Source organism: Alosa pseudoharengus, unplaced genomic scaffold, assembly GCF_046254945.1.
Source record: "Alosa pseudoharengus isolate Yale_2024_CS ecotype anadromous, Long Island Sound unplaced genomic scaffold, YU_APseudo_1.1 YU_APseudo_1.1_scf_17, whole genome shotgun sequence".
Taxonomy (NCBI): Eukaryota; Metazoa; Chordata; class Actinopteri; order Clupeiformes; family Clupeidae; genus Alosa; species Alosa pseudoharengus.
In genome coordinates this window covers 30,933,928-30,938,016 of record NW_027468640.1, presented here as the reverse complement: position 1 = coordinate 30,938,016, position 4,089 = coordinate 30,933,928, and the positions used below count along the sequence as shown (strand labels likewise).

Below are 4,089 nucleotides of genomic sequence, written 5' to 3'. Positions count from 1 at the left end.
TCATTCATGTAAACATTTCAATTTCAGTATTTCTATTTTCTTTTCAATATTGCAACTTTTGCTTATTAGTATGCTGTTTCACCACCAGGAGGCAGAGTAGACCAGCATATTTACTGGTCTTTGTCTTCTCTCTCTGCAACTGCTGCTTGAGAGCACTTCCTCTCACACAAAAGAGAACCTTTGTCCTTGTGTGTGTTTGCACGTAGAGCCTAAGGCAAGGGCGCAGCTAAGCTAAAAGAGGCGCAGATGAAGACAGATGCACCCATTCTGCACAATTTTATTGTACTAAAATCATTTCAGAATTATTGCACTGCTGCCACTGATAGGTCAAATATCAAATCTAATTTTATGACTGGGATCTTCATGCTTTGGTATGACTGCCTGCCTAGAGCATCCAGGACAGCTGTAGAACTGGAAGAACAGAAAGGGAAAGAGGACATGGGGCTCAGATTCCAGTATTGCGCTAATGGATCCATCCCTAGTGTGTGTGTGGGTGGTACTGCCTAAGATGGTTAGTCACCCAGCCCATCTCTGTTTAGCATGACACATGGCGAGCATGTGCAATTGTGTGTGTGTGTGTGTGTGTGTGTGTGGCACCATGCATGGTATTTGTGCAGATTTACTCATAAAGTGAGCTGCGGACTTCGGCTCAATCCAGCATGGATGGTACTCTCTGTCTTCTTGCATTCCTTGCATGGCGACTCATTAGGTTGATCGCTGGTCCCGAGTGTGGCCTTGCTGTTCTGCCATCCTAATACTGAAACACACCAGTCAGTCTCAATTATGCACAGCAACAGCTGGATGTAGCCTGGACCCAGTATAGCACGCTAGCATTGAATGGCATTCTCCTTTAGTTATCAGTATGCATACTGTAATCCATGTTTATGTAACCTTATCCGAAGTATTGGTCAGTTCTTGCCCTATGCTATGACTGTAAGCCAGTGGTAGCCCTATTCGAGGACCACTGGGAAATTGCTAGGTCTTGCCATTATTCAAAAACCACCAACCATTCACTGAGCATATCCTGAGTTGCTCTTTGGTGGTCACTAATCATGTATGACAGGCAGTGGCAAAGACATGCATGTCAGCCTTTCATATTCAGATAAGTGTGATTGCTGTACCCACTGCTTTGAAAAGCCTCTGGTTCGCCATGTTCCTGGCCTAGAATTGTTTACAATTTCTTTTCCAACCACAAAGACACCATGTGATGTTCTCAGGAGCAGGCTCACTTTAAATCCAATTTCACCCCGCTGTGTTGCTAAGTGATCTGTGGAACATCTTTTTAAAGCTGATTTCCCCTTTAAAACCTCATATTCATGGTTTATTTAAGGTAATGTCTTTGTCAGGACATGTACAACCTGAGCCACTCAATACATATTTACCAAGAAACCCGCACGACTTTCTTCTTTTAGCCTGCAGCCTTGTAATGGGAAGCCACACAGCATACGGAGAACCCATCACAAACACACACACTCTTTTCCTCTTTCAGGCTCTGCAAACACATGATGATTATTTTTACCACTTATTGATTATATATCTAAAACATTCTCAGTATCTCATTACTGATTTGTAATGCATGCATTAGATTGCATTGATATGGGCTTCTCTGCTGTTGGCAGGACATAATAGCCTTAGGTCAGTAGACTGATAGTGTCAAAGTGGACCTGGCAGGCAGGCCACAGTGACTCACTGTACACCCCAGGCACTGTTGGGAATATTGTAATGATCTATTGTTAGACTCATAGCTAACATATTTCTGCTGGTTAGGTCACATCAATCCTCAGTCACACACACATTGTTGTCTGTAGGCCCAATGTCATTCAATAGGTAAAACATTCCAGAACTATGCGTGTGTGTGTGTGTGTGTGTGTGTGTGTGAGAGAGAGAGACCATGGCCACAGAGCACTTTCTCTCCTCCACAGCAGCGTGTGTGAGTGCTGAAGAGCAGGTTGCTTTGAGGTCAGAGCGTCGGAAGAGTGTAAGCTCGACCGCCTCTCCTCTTACGGTAAAAGCCATGCAGGGGGGAGGGGGGGGGGGGCTTTCGTGCATCTTGCTTTCAAGAAAAGGAAACCAGCATGCCTCATAGAAAACTACCTCATAGAACACTTCAGTGCCAAGTAGTCCAATGGTCAGTAGTACAATTCTTAGTAAGAGTCAGTTCTGCTCCTCTCAAATGACATTTATAGTGACAACACCAGGGGGATGTGACATAAAAGGCTTGAATCTCTATTTAAAATGTCTTAATCTAAAAGCTTCATGCAGATATTTGCAGGTGTTTGCAGGTCCACATAACAAAGTTATGCAGACATATGAATACCTCCACCAAACAGCAGGTATGTTTATGATGCATAAAATAGGAACTCTTACACCTTTAAGAAAAGACAGAGAGAAATTTGTTCGCACCAGTGTTGGGAGTGCCCTGAGTAGCCCTTTGGAGTAGCAGCTTGGTGATAATGAATTCACCCCCAAAATGTCTCGTTTTCCAGTGACATGCAAAGCAGGTGCAATAAGCCTGGGCAGTTCGGACGTCTTGGTCAAAGTTTACTTTTCTGCAGAAGTGAAAAGTGTGGCGGTGGTCTGTGGAGAGAGATTTCCTAGCACACAGAAACCACACACACACACACACACACACACATTCTTGTCACTTAGATGAGAAGTGAGCGTTGGAGCAGGTCAAATGTGCTAATGGTTTTATTTCTCCTCACTCTCACTTCTCTCACTTCTCTCCCTTTTCACATTCTAACTCTCTTTTTCCATGTTTGCACAAGCGGTGTTCTTCCTTTAGAGCAAAACGAGTGGGATTTAGCAGTAAACCGTGTTTTTTGTGCACTGATGATGATGTCCTTTGCTTTGCTTATGACTGGGTGACCACGTCAGAGCTCAGTAAGCCTCTCCGGCCCTCAGAAACTGTTTTTCCAGTGATGGGATTTCCCCCGTTACACCCAAAGGCCCCCGATGACCTCTAACAGATGCTGGACCTCTCCAAATCACCCACCAATGAGTGGAAGCAAAGACTGTGTTTCCAGTTAAATCCACTTTGACATCATCATGGAAATATTTCTTTTATCTTTAACACCTCTCCACCTATTCAAAAATGTCCATTTGGAGAGAATACCTAAACATAAACAAACATAAAGCTAAAGATAAACATAACCCAAAAGATAAAGACCAAATATAAACATAAAATATAAACAAAACATAAAAAAAATATTATTTGACATACACATCTGACAGTTGTCCTTTCTATGTTCTTTTTGTTAGCCATTAGAGCTTCAAAAGTGTCCTTCAAGACCTGACAGTTTGACCCATGGAGGAGGAGCAGGACTTCCCCAGCTGAGGGGGGTCTGTCCAGGGTGAGGGAGCAGGGGGCCGCCCAGAGGAGACAGGAGTCTGAGTGGCGCAGCTGCCGCTCCAGTGCTGTTACACCCCGAGGGCCTGGCGGGGCGAAGACAGCCAAGCGCTGCGGCACTCTACCTGCTGCCCTCAACATACTGCTGGATCAGGTTTCATAGCCCACATACATACACAACCACACACATACACACGCACAGAGAGAGAGGGAGGGAGGGAGAGAGAGAGAGAGAGAGAGAGAGAGAGAGAAGCAATCCACCCACACACACACCGAATACACACACAGAGACACACAAAACACAGTTTAGTGAGTCATCGTAAAAGCCACCCAACAACAGTCTACCGTTGCTGCCCCCGGGGGAGTGAGGAGAGGTGAGTCAGGGCTCTGGGCTTGCCGGGGGAAAGGCCGCTTGTAAGCACCATGCTTTGTGTGGATGGCGAACAGTGCCTCTGAATAGACAAGGCCTGTGAAGGGGGCTTTTTCCTCCCCTTCCTGTCAGGACCATCTGCCTGCCTGGATGCAGCAGTGGCTGGGGAGGAAGCTGCTGGGTCATGCTGGAACATGAGCCGAGGGCACTCTCAATAGATAGCCATTACTCACTCAGGGCTGTTGCTCAGCTAATTAGCTGTCTTCAGCTTGCATGCAGTGTCTGTTTTTCTATCTATCTATCTATCTATCTTTCTTTCCTTCCCCTTGGGGAAGTATCTATCTATCTATCTATCTATCTATAATTGATC

The 4,089-nt window shown here is 45.3% G+C and overlaps 1 protein-coding gene across 1 annotated transcript in view; it reads left to right on the top strand.

Annotated features, from left to right (window-relative positions):
• Positions 1-54, top strand: part of gtf2h3 (general transcription factor IIH, polypeptide 3) — a 5,297-nt gene extending 5,243 nt beyond the window's left edge. The window contains exon 13 of the mRNA XM_076289300.1: positions 1-54. This exon is cut by the window's left edge and continues 1,865 nt beyond it. The gene's annotated coding sequence lies outside the window, so the exon portion shown is untranslated.
• The last annotated feature ends 4,035 nt before the right edge of the window (positions 55-4,089 follow it).